The sequence below is a fragment of the Mustela nivalis genome (genome assembly GCF_964662115.1).
Source record: "Mustela nivalis genome assembly, chromosome: 5".
Classification (NCBI taxonomy): Eukaryota; Metazoa; Chordata; class Mammalia; order Carnivora; family Mustelidae; genus Mustela; species Mustela nivalis.
Genome location: NC_139024.1, coordinates 9,030,156 through 9,049,643, shown reverse-complemented (window position 1 = coordinate 9,049,643; position 19,488 = coordinate 9,030,156). Strand labels below are relative to the sequence as shown.

Here is a 19,488-nt window from a genome sequence, read left to right as displayed (position 1 = left end):
TGCTCAAAGTGTGATTCACAGATGACGGACAGACACACTAGATAGGGTTGCATTGCCTGCTTCATGCACTGTTGGCTTTGGCCACAGTTAGTAATGTTGCCTTACCTGTTGCTTAATTGTCTGTATATCGATTACAGGTTAATTCCTACCCCCCCCAACAGAAAAATATAAGAAATCTCCTCTGAATGAGTTTCATCACTTAGGAGGTGATTTTCTGGCACTGGTTTTCCCAGGGCCCTTGGCTCCCTGCCCCAGCCATGCTGACTCCCTGTGCCTTGGTTCCCTTCTCTCCCCTGGTGTGGAATCCTCCCCTATTTCTGCAATCACCTTGATTTTGTGGTCTGGTGGAACTCTTATCATGGTGGAACATTTCTTCCAGGTGTTGGAAATTTCAAGATGGTTGTATTTTTAGCTGGGACACCGCAACCCCTTTGCAACCTGTGCTTTCAGCTCTTTGGTATTTTCTTTTCTCTTTCTGAAAATCTTATTACTTAGATGTTGCCCTTCTAGATTGATGATCTGATTTTAATATCCTTTCTCTCCCAGTTTCTTTGCTTTGCTTTGCTTGCTTATCCTATTTTCTGGGCAATATTCTAAGCTATATCTTCCAAATTCTTTGACTTTAAAAATTAGCACTATTTTTAATTTTTAAGAACTCTTTTTTGTTTTCTGATTGTGCTTTAAAAAAAACATTATTTGTGGAGGATGAAACAACATGAAGATATTAATTGGAATTTTTGTAGTATCATTCTGTATTTTTCATTGTCTTTTTCCTTCAGATTCTTTCTGGCTTTGTTTTGGCTTCTTTTCTTCATATTAGATGCTTTTATCAGCTGTCTTGTGGGCAGTGGTCATCTGCTCATATTTAAGAGATGGAGACCAAAAAATGACCTGGACACTGGGCAGTGGTGGCATTCTTTTTTTTTTTTTTTTTAAGATTTTATTTATTTGACAGAGAGAGATCAAAGTAGGCAGAGAGGCAGGCAGAGAGAGAGAGAAGGAAGCAGGCTCCCTGCTGAGCAGAGAGCCCGTGTAGGGCTCTATCCCAGAAACTTGAGATCATGACCTGAGCCGAAGGCAGAGGCTTAACCCACTGAGCCACCCAGGCGCCCCCGGTGGTGGCATTCTTAACGGATGGGGCTTCGCTGTAGGGCGGCCACTGGACCTGTCCTTCCACATGTCCCTCATCTGGTGACTGAGGTGGGCTCGTTTCCGGCACCCAGTTGCCAAGCTTTCCCCATAGACCCCTGAGCTGTGTCTGTGTCCGTCCCCCGTCCTGGGCTTCTGTTCAGCAACTCGAGCAGGTCAGACAGATGCACACCTGTCCGCGTGCACAGGAGAGGATGTATGGGGGTTTGCCTGTTCATTTTCAGGACTTCCACCCAATCCTCCTGTCTTCTCCCCACCCTCACGTCCACTTTAGAAAGGTCTTTGGCTTTTGTGGCAGACATCAACATACTCCATGTCTTCCTCCTTGCTGTAGGTTTGGGCTTCAGTTTGCTCGGGTCTGTTTGGCCACTTACCATGCATCCATTGCTTTCCAGTTTCCAGATGTTGGCTTCTCTGTCTGTTGGCTTCCTCTCTCCAGGTCTCTGTTAGAGTTTCCTGCACATTACTTTAACTGAGAGTTTGGGAAGGTGTCCAGGCTATCACTTTCTAGTGACTCTCCATCACTTTCTAGCCTCTTCTCTGGGAAGAGAGAGTGTAGTGTGTAGGAGAGTGGAAGAGAGCGGAAGGGGAAGAATTCTTCCTGCTCTCTCTTCCACTCTCCTACACACTAGCCACAGTGGACTGCCTTGTTTCCTATATCCATATTTCTCTCCTACCTTTGCACATGCTATTCCTCCTGCCCTTGTCCATTGTCTGACCAGGGAAGTTCCACCTGTCCTTAAAGACTCAACCCAAACGTCACCTCTGTACAGTCTGCTGCCCTCCCATCTCCACACCCAGGCAGAGTTACAGTGAGTCTGGCTCTCTGGTACTGGTATTCCAGGAGCGCCTCCTGGGTACCACGAACACATTTCGTAACATTTTCCACATTGTGTTGTAACTGTGGTTGTGTGTTTTCTTTCTTCCCATATGTGAGGGCAGGCACCACGCCTCATTCCTCCCTGTAGCTGGGACTCCTTGGGGCAGTAGTGTAGGCATGCAGTGAGTGAAGGAAGAATGCTTTCCTTGGAAGGGCCAGCTTCCCTTTTCTCCGTGCCTGGAGACCAAGTCCATGGCCTCGCCTCAGGAATTGCCATATTCCCCACCCATCCCCAAGTACCACACGCACACACGCACGCACACACGTACACAAGAGAGATGCCTGGTTTACTCTGCATACCCTGTCCTGGGAGAACCCAGCGTTAGATTTTCATTCATTCTGTTTTATACAGAAAATACTATTTTATGCAGAAAAATCTAAATTTGGGGAGTTTTCTATATCTGCTAGTATCGGTATGGAGATTTCATTAGTTGTGACTGATTAGATTCAGGTACTTTTTGTTTTGTTTTCATTTTTCAGACTATATGGTTATTGCTCCTTTAGAAGGCAGTTTGAATGGGGATCCTAATGTCTGAATTCTTCCTGCTCAAATCCAAAAGCAGTTTCTGAATGTGAATCATTGTCAGTTTAACCCTAACCCATGGTATAGAAAATCCAGCTCAGTGAGAATTATTAGATATTAGGATACCCTGCCAAGAAAATACACGTGAGCTCCTTGGATGAAAGCCTTTGCAAGATGACATGTTCCTGTTTCTTGGCACAGGGCCCCTGCAGTGCTGCCTGAGGACAGCAGGATAGAATTGATGACATCTTCACAGACCACCTACCCTAAGACTTGTTTTCACCTGTTCTTCCTGCGTCATATCTGTCCTCTCTTTACCTCTCTCCAACAGTTCTTTACTCTATAGAAATGACAATTTTTATTTATCCTGAGCCAACAGACTTTTTCGCGTTACGATTGTGAAATGCTACTCTTTATCCAGTGTGCCTGTGACACAGATTCATGATGAACATCCTGGATTTACCCAAGAAGGAAACTTTAAGCCTCACTTCCTTTAATGAGGACACAAGTCAGTATTTTTAAAAAAATCATAAAGGCGAATGCTTATTGTTCATCAGCTTTGGAAGTACTGATAATTACTTCACAGAGTTTATCCAGATGATGAGAGATGCATGCCGTGATGAAATTATACAGCAGAGATGTTGTCTGATGATTATGAACTTAGAAAAGATATCAAGAACACAATCTCATACAGTAAAGGAAAGAGAACTAGACTTTTAAAAATACATTTTCTTCCCCCACTATGTAGATGGCCCCCTCTTAACAGTGGTTTGACTTATGATACTTTGACATTATGCTGGTGCAAAGGCAGAATGCATTTAAGTAGAAACCATCCTTCACATTTTGAATTTTGAATTTGAATCTCCTCCCCGGCTAGCGTGGCACTCTTGTGGTGCTGGGCAGAAGCTGCGGCTCCCAGTCCTCTGTGCAGTCATGGGGGTGAGCAGCCAGTATCCTTCTGGCCTCAGACAACCAGTCTGGTTTTCCCTTTCAGTACAGCATTGAATAAATTTCAGGAGAGATTCAACACTTCATTGTAAACTAAGCTTTGTGTTGGATGATTTTGCTCAGCTGTAGGGGCAGACCATCATGGGCTGAGCTGTGACAGTCAGTAGCTTAAGTGTATCGTAGGCATTTCCAGGTTAGGGTATTTTCAACTTATGATGGGTTCATGGAGATCTAACCCCATCATAAGTCAAGGAAGATCAGTAAGGTACAATCTATAAGGGAAAACTATGATTTCAACAGATACATACTATACCTGACCTTCAGTTACAATAAAGAACCAGCAGTTTCTCCTTCGGAATGTTCTGTTAGGAAAAAGATATTCATCACATGGTTGGAATATTTTAAGTATTTGCTGCAGGTGTTCTTAGTCCTAATGAAATACAGGTATACTCCTGTATACCTTATGTAGTAGATTCTAAGATGTAAGTGAACGGAATTTTTGGAATTATGATTGTATTTAAATATCCATGTAAAGGAATCTTCCCTATTTAAAAGAATATTCAGGAGGTTCCTTAGTGGCTCAGTGGGTTAAGCATCTGCCTTCGGCTCAGGTCATAATTCCAGAGTCCTGGGATGAGCCTGGCTTCTGGCACCCTGCTCAGCGAGGAGCCTGCTTCTCCTCCCTCTGCTACTCCCACTGCTTGTGCTCTCTCTTTCACACTCTCTCTTTCGCAAATAAATAAAATCTAAAAAAAAAAAAAAAAAGTTTAAAGACTGTTCAGTAGAAATTCTCCTTGCTTAGAAGGCTGTTGTTTGGGGGGCACCTGGGTGGCTCAGTGGGTTAAGCCTCTGCCTTTGGCTCAGGTTATGATCTCAGGGTCCTGGGATCGAGCTCCACATCGGGCTCTCTGCTTGGCAGGGAGCCTGCTTCCTCCTCTCTCTCTCCACCTGCCTCTCTGCCTGCTTGTGATCTCTCTCTGTTGAATGAATTAATAAATAAAAATCTTTAATAATAAAAAAAACAGGTGGCTGTTTGGTGAGAAATGAGAATTCTTCACCTAGTATGGTTTTTTGCTAAATGTCCAGACTTAGTTTTCCAGGACTAGAGGTAATATTTGTTTATAAACACTAAAACTTTTTAAAAGAAGGAGGTCTTGGGGTACCTGGGTGGCACAACCAGCTAAACTTCCGACTCTTCATTTTGGTTCCAGTCATGATCTCGAGGTCATGAGATGAGCTCCACGTCAGGCCCCACACTTGGCAGGCGGTCTGCTGGAGATTCTGTCCCTCTGCCCTCCCCGAGCTCGGGCTCATGCTACCGCTCGCTCGCTCTCAAATAAATCTTAAAAAAAAAAAAAAAAAAGGTCTTAAGTAATTAAATAGACCTAATACTTCCTGAGGCACTTTAAACCATGATTTCAAATTAAGTAGACGTCTGGGTCAGTGCATCTTAAACAAGCCCAAGGTAAGAGTTTCCGTTTTTCCAGTTTAGCACCTACAGGTCTAAGTGGGGCGACATCTTCTCCTCCAGCCTCTGTTCTGCTGTGTTACTGCTTTGTTGTTTTTGTGTTCTTTGACCTAGCAAGAGGGAAGGTGTACTCTGTTTCCTCTGGGGCTCAAAGTGTAGGTCCCGAGGCTCTTCTCTGCAGCAGGAAGGAGGTTTTTCACAAAGCGTAGTCCCTCCTTAGCTGACATGTGGCATCCGCTGTTGTGACCAATGACCCTGAGTCCCGCAGTGTTTGTGCGCCACCTTTAAATCCTGCTGGTGCCGGGACGGGGACAGCAGTGAGAAAAATCACTGCAAATACCTGTCACACCTTTGCGGCATCTATGAAAGGAAAGCTGGCTTTATGTACATACCTTGCAAAAAATAGAACGTGTATTTCCCATTTGGAGTGGAGTCAAGTCAGGACTTGAGTGTTTAGGAGCAGGGTCATTAGAAGGGAGATTCCAGTGCAGTCTTTTTAATTTACTTAGTTCAAATAATTTAAAAACTAAAAATTTTACATCGTTTCTACACATCTTTTCAGAGCTATTGCTGAAAAAGAGACTATCTTAGATACTAATATACATCTAAAGCTTGAACACATTAATCAGTTACAAAAAGTAATTATTGATTTACTGTTTAAGTATAAGGTTATGATTGAAGTATCAGCCTAGAACTCAAGGAGATTTGCTAACTCTCCAGAAGTATTTAAGTGATAAATAATTCTGGAGGGTTTTTTAATTAGATAATTTTTAAACTGTGATTGTTAAAAGATCAGTAGCACATCAAAAATAAATAAGGAACCCACAAAATATCCCCTTAAAAAGTAAATAAGAAACCCACAAAAATAAATAAGGAACCAACCCAAATTGCCACATTTGCCTTTTTAGCCTTTTATTCTTTGTTTAAATTTGCTATACGTAAAGTAAATCCCCAGTAGCATGGCTTATTTCATTATAAACCTCTTCGGAAAGTGGCATTTCCTTTCATAACTCTACAGGCTGTGCTGACACCGCCTGTTTACTTCAAAGAAGGCTCTTGTCAGATTGAAGCAAATAACTTGTCTGGTACTTAGATTAGCCCTTGGCTGTAGAGGAGGACATCTGTTGCATCCGAGTAGACGGAGTTTGTTCTGAAGCTTTTCTTCATCTTACACTGTAACACGGAAACAGCTTACAAAGGAAACTTTACAAAGTCATGTAAATCTTTGTTTCTCAGCTGAAAAAGTAGTGTTGCCACCACAGTTTTTTTTAAATAAAAAGTAAATGGCTGATATTTGACAAAACATGTAATGACTACCTCATAGATGAGGGCAACTCTTTGACAGAATAAAACCTAGCAAAACCAAATTTAAAAGAATCACAGTATACTCTTTCTAAGGAGTTTTTTATTCACTTGAGAAAATATTTACCTTTGCTGGCTCATCAAGTGCTGGTGTTTGGAGTGACTCCTCTGACTGACTGCCTCTGTGGTAAGTATAAGTAATTCTAAGTAATATATAGTATTACTAAACATATAGTAGTATTACATTACATTACTGTATATTATATATATATCTCTCTCTTACATATATTACTATATGTAGTATATCATATACTATATATTATAGTATTGTGTAATTATAAATAATATATGGTATTATAAGTAATATATAGTAATTATAAGTGCCGCTATCAGTTTTAGCTTCACTGGAAAGACTTGAAAGCCATTGTGCTCAACACAGCCCAACAAAAAAGAAATGTGCAGAGCTTTCTCACATAAGCTCTTTTACTCAAATTATTCATCATTTTTAATATCCACCAACTCACTAGAATGACCCCTCAGTGATCCGTTCCAATGCTAAAGACCCACAGTCATGAGAGAACTGTAAGTAGGTTAAAGGACCTGTGGAATAGAGCTCCTATCTAGCAGTTTGTGGGAACAACTTTGAAATCAGATTTAGATGAAACCGTTGGAAAAAGTGATTTTCTTCCTTGCTTCCCCATTAGATTTTCTCATGACTTTTCGGTAGTGTGTGTACTGCAAAAGGGAAGCCCATTTTATTTTAAGCCGTAAACGGAACATATATAGGAATGGTTTTTGCCAAAATAGGCAGGGAGGATGTGAACAACAAAGAAAATAATAGAAACATACTTAGGAAGAGAAGTCAGGAGATAGCCTCCCACCCTTTGTGGCTATCTTAATGCAACTCACTGTTGACACTGTTTAGTTTTTTTTAGATGTTTCTTTTTTCTTATGCTGGAAGTTCTGTTGAGCTCTTCATAGGAGAAAATAGAGAAATCTTTCTTTATCAAAAACAGGTGCAGATACTATGTTTATACTTTTTTTTGTCAATGCTGTTTTATTTGACAACGGTAATTAAGCTGCTTAAAAATTAAATTGTTCTTTATTATCTCTAGGCTTGGATCATTGATGAATCACTATATAGAATACTCAGTATAGACAAATTATAAAATACATTAAGTAAAATTTTTCTTGAAATTTACATTGAACAGTTTAGTTTAAGAATGAAAGATGGAGGGATGTCTGGGTGGCTCAGTCAGTAAAGTGTCTGACTTCAGCTCAGGTCATGATCCTGGGGTCCTGAGATCAAGTCCGGCATTGGGCTCCCTGCTTAGCAGGGAGCCTGTTTGTCCCTTTGCCTGCCATTCCCCCTGCTTGTGCACTCTCTCTCCGACAAATAAATAAAATCTTAAAAAAAAAAGTGAAAGATGGGAAGCAATTATTCATATACATGGATTATTAAGTGTGTCTTCTGAAAGAGTATGTTGGGCAGGAGCAACATCAGTAATGGGTTTGAATAGCAGCCCTGGACCCTCCTTCCCCAAACAGACACAACAAATCAACAATACACCAACCAATTCCCTTTGTGAGAAATCCAAAAACTAGTTGAAAGGCTCCTGCGCCCCCAAGGTGAGTGTGAAACCAGCCACGGCAAAGCTGGTAGGAAAATTCAAAATACCATCGTGCCATAATCACTACCCCTGGCAAAATGCAATTTGATCGGAAGGTAACCCCCAGCCCCCAGCTTCTCCCCAGGAAGAAAAGGAAAGAACTGAATCATATGTCTAACATTGTGATTTTTTTCTGGGCATGGCTGAAGCACTGGCTTCTGTCTCACCCACCTCAGAGGGCTAACAGGATGCGTGGGGGCCACTGAGAACTAAGATAGTGATTGGAGTTAGTGAGGCAGTACTCACAAGAGTCCCTCCCCCTCATCCAGTGCAGAGTGAACAAGAAAGGAAAATAAAGACAAAAGGACTATGATACTGGCATAATACAATTAACAAGATTACAATAATAAATTCTGTCCTATCAATAATTACTTTAAATGTAAATGGATTAAACTCCCCAGTAAAAGGACATGAAGTAGAAGTAGTTGAATGGATTAACAAAAAAACAAGGTCCAACCCTATGTTGCCTACAGGATGCTCTTTAGATTTAAGGTCAGATGTATGCTAAAAGTAAAAGGATGGAAAAAGATAACTCCATGCAAATGTTAGCCAAAAGAGAGCAGGGGTGACCGTATTTATAGCACACAAAATGGACTTTAAGTCAGAAACTGTCACAAGGGACAAAGAAAGACATTATATAATGGGAAAAAGGTCAGTTTGCCTGGAAGATAGAACAATTATAAATATATGTGTGTGTCAAATCAGAAAACCTAAATACATAAAACCCTGAATATGTAAAGCAAACATTGATAGAATTGTGAAAAGGGAAATGAACTGCAATATACGTAGTAATGGTAGGAGACTTCACTATTCCACTTGTAGTACCAGTTAGTATATCCAGACAGAAAATCTGTAAAGAAGCAGTGGACTTCAACAACACTATAAACCAAGTGGGCCTAATATCTACATAGAACATTTTACCCCATAGAAGCAGAATATACTTTCTTCTGAAGAACACAAGAAACATTCTCCAGGATAGTTCAGGGGTCAGATCACAAAATGAGTCTTAACAAATTTAAGAAAACTGAAATTGCATCAAGTATCCTTTCAAGTCACAGCGGAATGAAACTAGAAATGAATAGAAGTAATCCTGGAAAATTCACAAATAAGTGAAAATTTAAGAATACACCCTTGAGGGACACCTGGGTGGCTCAGTTGGTTAAGCAGCTGCCTTGGACTCAGGTCATGATCCCAGCATCCTGGGATCGAGTCCCACATCGGGCTCCTTGCTCGGCAGGGAGCCTGCTTCTCCCTTTGCCTCTGCCTGCCATTCTGTCTGCCGGTGCTCGCTCTCTCCCTCTCTTTCTCTGATAAATAAATAAAATCTTTAAAAAAAATTAAAAAAAAAAAAAAGAATACACCCTTGATTAACCAAATGAGCCAATGAAGAAATCAAAAGGGAAATTAGAAAATACCTTGAAACTAATGAAAATAAAAACACAACATGCCAGAACTTGCAGGATGTAGCAAAAGTTGTACAAAGAGGGAAGTTTATAGAAATAAATAGTTTATAGTAATAAATATTGACTAAGAAGGAAGATCTCAAACAATCTAACTTTATACCTCAAGGAACTAGAAAAAGGAGAACAAACTTAGCCCAAGTTAGCAGAAGGAAACGGATACTAAGATTTAGAGCAAAGATAAAATGAAGTGGAAAATAGAAAAGCAATAGAAAAAATGAAACTAAGAGTTGATTTCTTTTTTTGAAGACCAACAAAATTGACAAAATTAAGTAAAAAAAAAAGATGACTCAAGTAAAATCAGAAATTATTTGGCTGGGTCAGTCAGTAGAACATACGACTCTTGATCTCTGGGTTTCAAGTTCGAGCCACACATTGGGTATAGAGATTCCTTAAAAACGAAAACTTTACAGAAGGAAGAAGAAAGAGATGTTGCAAATAATGTCATAGAAATAAAAAAGGATCGTTAGGGACTACTAAGAACAATTCCATGCCAACAAATTGGATAACCTAGAAGAGATGTATAAATTCCTGGAAACATACAACTTATCAAGACTGAATCATGAAGAAATAGAAAATCTGAGCAGACTTCTAACTAGCAATAAGATTGAATCAGTAATCAAAAATCTCACAAGAAAGAAAATGCCAGGACCAGATGGCTTAATTGGTGAATTCTGCCAAACATTTAAAGAATTAACACCATTCTTTCTCTCTCTTCCAAAAACTTGAAGAGCAGGGAACACTTCCAAACTTATTTTAAGTGGCTAGCATTACCCGGATACCAAAGCTTGACAAAGACACCATAAGAAAAGAAAATTACAGACCAATATCCCTGATGAATGTAGATGCAAAAATCCTCAACAGAATACTAGTAAACTGAATTAAGCAGCAAGTTAAAAGGATCATATGCACTAATCAAGTGGGATTTATTCCTGGTAGGCAAGCATGATCAACATATGAAAACCAACTAATGTGATACACCATAATAACAGAACATAGGATAAGAATTATATGATCCCCCTCAAAGATGCAGAAAAAAACATTTGACAAAATTTAACACCTTGTGTAAAGAAAAAAACCTAAACAAACTAGGAATAGAAGGAAACTACTTTAACATAATAAAGGCATATATGAAGGTCCCACAGTTAATACCAGTTTTAGCTCTGGGATCAAGAACAAGACAAGGATGACCACACTCCATCTCTATTCAACATAGTACTAGGAATTTTAGAGCAATTGGGCAAGAAGAAGAAATAAAAGACATTTAAATAGGAAAGGAAAAAGTAAAACTTTTTACAGATAATACAATCTTATAGATAGAAACCCTTGAAGAGTACACACCCACCCACACACAAGCCGTTAGAATAAACAAATTCAATATGGGCACCTGGGTTGCTCAAGCATCTGCCTTTGGCTCAGGTCATGATCTCAGGGTCCGGGGATCAAGCCCCACATCGGGCTCCCTGCTCAGCTTGTGTTCCCTCCCACTCTCCCCGCTTGTGTTCCCTCTCTTGCTGCCTTTCTCTCTGTCAAAATAAATAAAATATTAAAAAAATAATAAACGCAATAAAGTTGCAAGATCAAAATCAATACACAGAAATCATTTGCATTTTTATATACTGGCAATGAACTGTTTGAAAATAAAATGAGGAAAACAATCCCTATGTGCAATAGCATTAGAAGAATAAATGAATAAATCTAACCAAGGAGGAGAAAGGCTTGTATAGTGAAAACTAAACACTAATGAAAGAAATTAAAGAAGACACAAATAAATGGGAAACATACCATGTTCATGGACTGAAGACTTAATATTGTTAAAATGTCCATACTACATGAAACAATCCACAGATTCAGTGCATACAAAAATCCCAGTGGAATTTTTTACAGAGATAGAAAAAACAATCCTAAAATTCAAAAGGAACCAAAAGGAACCTGGAATAGCCAAAAGAGTTTTGAGAAGAACAAAGCTGGAGTAATCACACTTCCCAATTTCAAAATACAGTACGGACCTACATGAACAAAACAGTGTGGTATTGGCATAAATACAAGCATAGAGACCAGTGGAACAGAATAAAGAACCCAGAGATGAACCAATGCATATATTGTCAACTGTGTTCCATCAAGGCTGCCAAGAATATACAATAAGGAAATGATAGTTGTCAACATATGGCTCTAGAATGACTATATTCATATGCAAAAGAATGAAATTGAATCCTTGTCTTAAAGCATATACAAAACTCAGAATGGATAAAGATTTAAACTCAAGATCTGAAACTGTAAAACTCCTAGAAGAAAGCATTGGGAAACTTTATTGGGAAGCATTATTCAGAGTAGCCAAAATGGGGAAACAGCCTAAATGTCCATCAGTGAATGAAAGGATAAAGAAAATGTGTTTGACACACACACATGCACATATATGTATACATACACATATATACAGACAATGGAATATTATTCATCCGTTAAAAGAAGGGCTGAATAATACTTGGATAAACCTTGAGGTCATTATGCAAAGTGAATATTCCAGTCACTGAAGGGCAAATACCTCATGACCTCACTTAAATGAGGTATCTAAAATAGACTCAAAGAAGCAGGAGTAGAATGATGGTTGCCTAAGGCTGGCGGGGGAGGGGAAAACAGGAAGTTGCTGTTCAGTGGGTGTAAAGTTTTAGTTACGCAAGGTGATCAAGTTCTAGAGGTTTGCGGGGTAACATTGAGCCTGTACTTAACAATACTGTATTGTAAACTTAAAAAGGTAATGGTATACATCTCATGTTAAGTTTTCTTACCACTGTAATATATTGAGGGTCTAAATTTATTTTCAAGTCAGTTTCTTGTCCATGTACTGTTACAATTTCTTCATAAGCCCTTATTAATACCATAGCCCGTTGGTGGCTGTGGTTTGATGTAGAGCCCCTGTATGAATGCCAGTGTTTGTTCAGATGGCTGAACTTCAGAATTAAGCTTCCCACGGTTCCCTGTAGCACTCCTGAGCCACAAATCCATTGCGGCTCCGGACAACCCTACCCTTGGCATTGAGTATATCCTTCTGTCATGTTGAGGAGAGGTGATGTGTGTGCCGTTAGCAGTGGTGTTCTCCTGATTACATTCTAGGCAGGCCCCACTGAGCACTCTCCTTAACTAGGCCTCAACCTTGGCCTGTGAAACTGGATTCTCATCACAAATTATTTCATACACACACACATGCACACACACAGTCTAAGGGACTTGAACAAACACTAGCATAGTTTCTGTCAACACAAACTATGTCACTGAAGACGACAACTCCAGCCCCGTTAAAAAGAATCTCCTGTTTGTTCCAGATAGCACCTGACACTAGTGCCCCTATAACCCAGACTCTGTGGGTGTGTAGGACCCTAACTTCAGGAAGCACCAGGTAGCGAGCCCAGGTGGCCCAGTCACACTGACAAACCAACCCCTCCTTCTAAGTCTCTCTTTCTGCTTCTGATTCCGCTCAACAGCACCCCCTGCCGGCCCCCATTCTTCCTTTAAAATGCAGTCACCCCTGTCTTGATAGAAGTTGAGTTCAGTTCAGTTCACGCTGGACTCTCTTCCTTATGGCAGTAGTTCCTACTGGTTAAAATCTGTTCTTACCTCCTTAGTTTCTAGTTTTGTTTAGCTTTGACACCAGTCACAGGCGCTGTTAGGTCAGCTCCTGTCACCGTGTACCCCAAGCGGCTACCGGTGAGCCAGAGACACTTACTCTCCTCAGAGTCATTTCAGAAGTCACTTCATCTTAGCTCTCCTGTTGAAGAAGTTTATTAGTAGCCACGGGAAGAAATTACTGTTTTCATGTACTAAGAAATATATTTAGGGTTTTTTTTTTTAAGCTTGGAACATTTTAAAACAGGAAAGGATCCGAGAGCCCATTTAATAAAACTTTTTTAGCTGAAAGAGGAAACCAGCATTCAGGGAGGTAAATGATGAATTCAAAGTTACATAAGTAGTTCGGGATGAAAATAAAACCAGATACCTGGCCAGCTGACTCCCAGTACTGAGTCCTTCGCAAATGAAAGCATGTTTCCCCCAACAGAGTCAGACTGTCTAACCAAACAGGGCTAAGCAGATGCCAGTGTCACTTAGCATCTCCTTCCCAAATTAAAGGTACATATTTACCCCCCAAGGACCGTGTGATGGTGAGTGCCTGCAGTAGGCATTTTCACCTACTCTAAAGATCTGCTATAGAGCTGTATTCCTGGAACATTTTTTCTACCTCATTCAGTGCATACTTAAATATATATATATATGTGTATGCATATATATACACATATATATTTTTTTAAAGATTTTATTTGTTTATTTGACAGGCAGAGATCACAAGTAGGCAGAGAGGCAGGCAGAGAGAGAGGAGGAAGCAGGCCCCCTGCTGAGCAGAGAGCCCGATGCGGGGCTTGATCCCAGGACCCTGGGATCATGACCTGAGCCGAAGGCAGAGGCTTTAACCCACTGAGCCACCCAGGCGCCCCTATATATATACATATATTTAAGATTTTATTTATTTGCTTAAGAGAGATAGAGATTTGCTTAGAGGGGTGAGGGGCAGAGGGAGAAGCAGGCTCTCCGCTGAGCATGGAGCCTAATGCAGGGCTCAACCCAAGGACCCTGGGCTCATAACCCGAGCTGAAGGCAGACACCTAACCAACTGAGCCACCCAGGCGTCCCTTAGAAATATATTTTAATAGTATATTCACGTAGTTGAAAGTTATAAATGTTCAAAAGGTTATCTGATGAAAATACCCTTTCCTCTACTATCCCCAGGCCACCCAGTTCTGTTCCCTGGAGGTACTGGCTTCTCTATTTACTATGTATCCCTCTGGAGATATCCTAGTTAAACATGTGTTTTAATTAGCCTTACACTCAGACTGTTCCCCTCCACCACCAGAAACCATGTGTGGGCATCTTAGAAGAGTGAATAAACTTAAAAAGGGAGTCTGAAAGATAATGGGGAAGAATGTTCTAGCAACAAGAGTTATTTAACATTAAAATTGATACCTGAGACCGAGTATTTCCTTCTCTGAAACTCTTTAAACAGGATAGTGTGTCATCTTTATGAGGTAATTTGTAAAGTGGTTATTCTCCAGTGAAACCATGAAATAACCAAAATTACATTTTTAGCGCAAGGATACAAATTTTTTATTGTAGATATTTTTGGTGAGATTTCTTTCCCATGTTTATCAGAATAAGTGTGTTTTACAAATGATGACTGGGGCGCCTGGGTGGCTCAGTTGGTTTAGCGTCCCACTCCTGATTCTGGCTTGGGTCATGAGCTCAGGGTTGTGGGATCAAGCCTGGTGTCCAGCCCTGTGTTGGGCATAGAATCTGCTTAAGATTCTTACTCTCCCTCTCTCTTTGCCCCTCCCCACCAACTCTCTCCCACTTTCCCCTTTAAAAAAAAAAAAAAAATGATTGCTATAGTCAGCTGTGAAATTACATTTCATCCTTTTTATTTAAACCAGGAAATACTCTGTTAACCGGTTGATGAATTCTGTCATTTACAACAGTTTGATTTCAGTGACTCTGTGTGTCTTTAGTTTAAAAATATTCAAATCTAGCCTTTAAAGCATTTGAAAACTAGTGCTCTGAAACTCCCAACAGAGAGGTCTTTCAAAAATAAAGTTCTACTTCATTGGCATCTCTGAACAGAAGATCCTTCTAGAGAGCAAAGGGACATCATGGTATGTTTGTTCCTCTCTCCATCATGGCATCTTTAGACATTTGCCAGCAGTGGGGCTGAGGTTACTAGGAGGAGCATATAATCACTTTGTTATCTGCTCCCCTAGCTGAAAAGACAAAAGCAAAATACATAGACAAAAACGTTAGCTCCTTCTGGAACTAGTCCCCATGGCTGATAGTTAAACTCTACTACAAAAAAGGTGAAGATTTATAGAAGCATGTATTTTTATAGTTGGAATTTCCCAATATGGTCTGTATTCAAAAATGTAGATGAATACTAGTCTTCAAAAATAAAAGTACTGGTGAGATACTATCACTGGTTCCAAACGTAAATGTTCTGAATGATTTTACAATTTCTTCTTATACCACCTTTGGCTCATGGTTTGGCTCATTTTAAATTACTGGTATTAATTCTGTTACATTTTTAAATAATTACATCTAAAAATCGTTTAGAATGGAGTACACTGATATTGAACGCTGCCTGCAATGAGGGACAGCCATTAAATGGGTGGCCTGAGGGCCCGCAGCTTTCCACCAGCCTGTTTGGTTCTCAGTGTATGCAGGACAGAGGGCGTGTTGTCTCAGCCCCATGTGAAGCCTGCAATCCAATAGAGAAGACAGCAGGAAAAATAAGAGACAGAAATTTACTTCATCCATTATTGGAAGTATTTTGGAGGCCAGTTTTATAGGAAGATTTGGACATTGGTTTATAGTTTAAAAAAGAAAGAAGCTTTTGCTTCATTTGCAGGAAGACTTAGGACAAAGGCTGAAGTTTGGGCACAAATACATTTACTAGTAGTCCCTAAGGATCTGCTTGTGACAGGCAGCATGTGACAACTTGGGGTGCAGGCCTGCCCTTGAGAAGCTCGCAGATTAATGGGAAAGATAGGTGTGTGAAAACATAGCAAAGTTGAGAGTGGTGAGGAGCTCAGGTTAAAGTGAGAATAATCCCCCCCCCCAAAAAAATGTGAGGATAATTCTGTATGGTGGGTCCCCAAAGCCTTCATGCATGGTGTCTGAGCCCCTTTCTGTACCAGACACCGTACTGGACATTGGAGATAAAACACAAGTCACAGTTTTGCTTTGCTGTAAGAAGACCTGGTTCTGTGTGTGGGCAGGGAGAGGGGTGGGGGGTGTTGCTGGGAAAGGATAAAGTCCTGAGTTTCATCTGGGAACATGTTGATTCTGAAGGGCCTTTGGCACATCCAGGGGTAGATGACAGGTAAGAAATATCCGATGTGGGAGTCTGGAGCGTAGGGAAGAGACCTGAGCAGAGAGACAGCCGAGGGCCAAGCTTAGAAGAGACAGAGCTGGGAAGGAGGAGCCGGCACCAGCCCTTCGGGAGCTCCAGAATGCGGGAGTAGAAGCAGAGATTGATCAATGTGCCTATTTGTGTATCATTATTATTAGACTTTTCTTTCTTGTTCTCTTAAAGTCCTTTGTGTGCATAGGCTTTGTCTCATTGGAAGTGATTAGGCAGGAAAAGAACTTGAAACAGAGGAGATTTTTAAAAATCTGATTTCATGTTGTATCAGTGTACTTCAGTTATCTGTGACGTACTTGTTCCCAAACAGAGTAACTTCCTCCATCATTGCTTGACAGCTAGACTGCTGGTGCTGCTTTTTCCCTTCCTCCTGATCTTAATAATGCATTATCTTCCCAGGAGAGCTGTAGCTGGGATTGATTCATGGTGGAGAATTTGGGGGCTGGCTTTCGTGTGATGTTAAACCCTGATGCCTCACTAAATCACCCATCCTTTATCCAGAAATTAGCTGTCTGTTCTATTGTCTGGTATCTGTTCTTCTCTAAAATGGAAAAATGTGAGCGTTACTCAACAGATAGTTCCATACAGAAGCATTTCTTCCCTCCCTTCACAGATTGTTACTGCCACGTGCCATCGCCTGGGATAGGCCCTGGGGAGGTAGTAGTGAGCGGAGCGCACATAGGCCATGTCCCAAAAAGGTTACAGGCTAGCGGAGAAGTCAGACAGAAACCAAATGATGGCACAGTGAAGTACGAGAACGGTGGGGATCGCCCCGGTGGAAGACTGTAGAGTAGTGTGGCCCTGTAGCAGGAGGGGTTGGAAGTGGTTTGGGATTGATACATACCATCAATCTGGAGTACTTGGGAAGAGTAACTGTCGGCTGTGGCCTGCTCGTGTGCTGTCTTTATAGGAAATGGCCATTGTAAATGATAAAATAACCCCTTCACCCAGCACGAAGGTACATGACTGCTCTTCAAAACACACTTGAGCAATGAGGGAGAATGTGGGAAGAGGGACAGAAACAGCCTGCTTCCTGGGGACATCACCCGTGACACTGGCCTTAGAGAGAGGCTGCCACATGTCTTTTCCTTCTGAAATGTATAAATTAGGGGCACCTGGGGGCCTCAGTCAGTGAAGCGTCGGCCTTTGGCTCAGGGCATGATCTCAGGGTCCTGGGACTGAGTCCCGCATCGGGCTCCCTGCTCAGCGAGGATGCTGCTCTCCGCCCTGCCACCTCTCAAATAAATAAATAATATCTTTTCCAAAAAAAAATGTATACATTGTACATTTTGGTTGAAGTTACGAGAAGTCCTGGCCCATCTTTATCCCCTGTGAAAACCTCCTGGTGAGCTCATTCAGCGCCACCTCCTGCTTTAGCACACCGGACCCCCAGCCCCGGTGCCCCGTCCGTCTGTGTCGGTGCCTTGGGAGGTCTCTGTGACATGCTGGCCAGTGCTTCCTTTCTCCACTGGCAGCCAGAGATTGATCGTCTTCTAAAAGGTTCCATTGGGTTCCTAGTAGTTTGTGGTTTGTGTGTTTCTTCTTTAAGATGAGTGTAGTGACAGATTCCTCACTGCCTCTGCAGAAAACGGATTTAGCCTTTTTTTTTTTTTTTTTCGTTTTCAGTCATTGAAATGTAGACCTGTTTAAAGAAATATTTGATGGACAGTGTATTCTAAAACAGTTCAGTAAATTCTGTGAGCTTTTTACTACTTAAATATAACTTCCGTTGCAGTTGATCTGTCTTAATCATCAGGATTTATGTCCTAAAAATGCCTTTTGATGGTCACTGACTTTACTTCATTTAACAAGAAGTACTGTTAAGTGGTCTCTATGTCCAAAGCTGTTAGGTACCAGGGGGACAGCCGTAGACAGTCTTTGCCCCCAAAGAGCTTAGTGACAAAATGTTAACAGCAAAAAGGGGCAGGGACCTAACAAGCCCCTTTCCCTGTGTGTAAATCCTGGTCTTTGCAGTAGGATAGTCCACTTAACGGCCTTGTCAGCTGCCCTGACTGCTCAGGCTGTTTCTGCATCTGTAAAATGGAGAGGATTTGCATGCCTTTGACAGTCATTGCTGACAGATGCACAGATCTCAGGAAACACAAAAGATGTAACGTTTTAAATGCCAATGGGTACAGAAGCTACAGAGCCCACCACCCAAAGCAGAAGAGAACATGGTATATTCTCTACGAGATCCTGCTTGCCATGTTGCCGAGGTCCCCCTTGGTTCATCCCATTAATGTCATCCGTGCATGAACCAGCAAGAGGACACAACTCCTGTTGGGGGCTTCTAGAAGCTGTGAGGCGCTCCTCTGCTGACCTAATGGGAGGCTGGGGGCTGGGGGTAACCCTTTCTTGGCCCTGCCTCTGCTTTAACTCTGGCCATGGCATGTTCCTGAGCATGTGCTCCAGGGCCAGGTGAAGTGAGGGGAATTCTGGGTGGCAGCGCTCCGCACACTGAGGTGTCAGCCTAGCTGAGCTCCATATCGACAGTGCTAGAACTTAACTCCCAGAACTGTTTTGACAATACACAAGGTAAAGCCCTTAGTGTAGTGCTAAGCATGAAGTGAACACTCAGTGACTGTGTTAATACTGTTAGTACATTATAACATTAATTACTAATTAATACATTAAAACTGATATTATTCTTAGTTAAATAGAACATTAGACAAACGATTTCAGGAGTATCATCTTTCCAAGTGTGGTTAGATCAGCTGCTTATGTAACCAAATATATTTTCTCTTTTGTCAGACTGAAAGCTGAAGTGTTTCTTCTAAATTTGGGAAATCCTTTCCGAACCTTTGCTGCTGCTTTTTTTTTTTCCCCAAGAAAAATAAATACCATCTTCTTAACCCTTGTTCTCCAACCAGAAAACCCAAGCATGCAAACAAAAACAACCCACAAGCAGTGAGGCAGTGATTTTGCTGCTGTTGTTTGTACATGTCCCCACAGTATGACAGATGTGTTTCTTTTGCCATCAGTCACATTTCAGTGCTAGAAGACTAAAACTCTTGCAATAATAACCAGCTAAGTTTCTGGCGAACTGCTCTGTTATCTCCGTCCTAAATACATTTTGTCCTTCTGAACAAGTTGGGGTGACGAGGTTTGCCAGGACCGCAGCCCATCTGCG

The 19,488-nt window shown here is 41.2% G+C and overlaps 1 protein-coding gene across 6 annotated transcripts in view; it reads left to right on the top strand.

Moving 5' to 3' along the window:
* The window catches only part of TULP4 (TUB like protein 4), a 228,207-nt gene that overhangs the window by 168,011 nt on the left and 40,708 nt on the right, over positions 1-19,488 (top strand). The gene's annotated exons all lie outside the window — the stretch shown is intronic.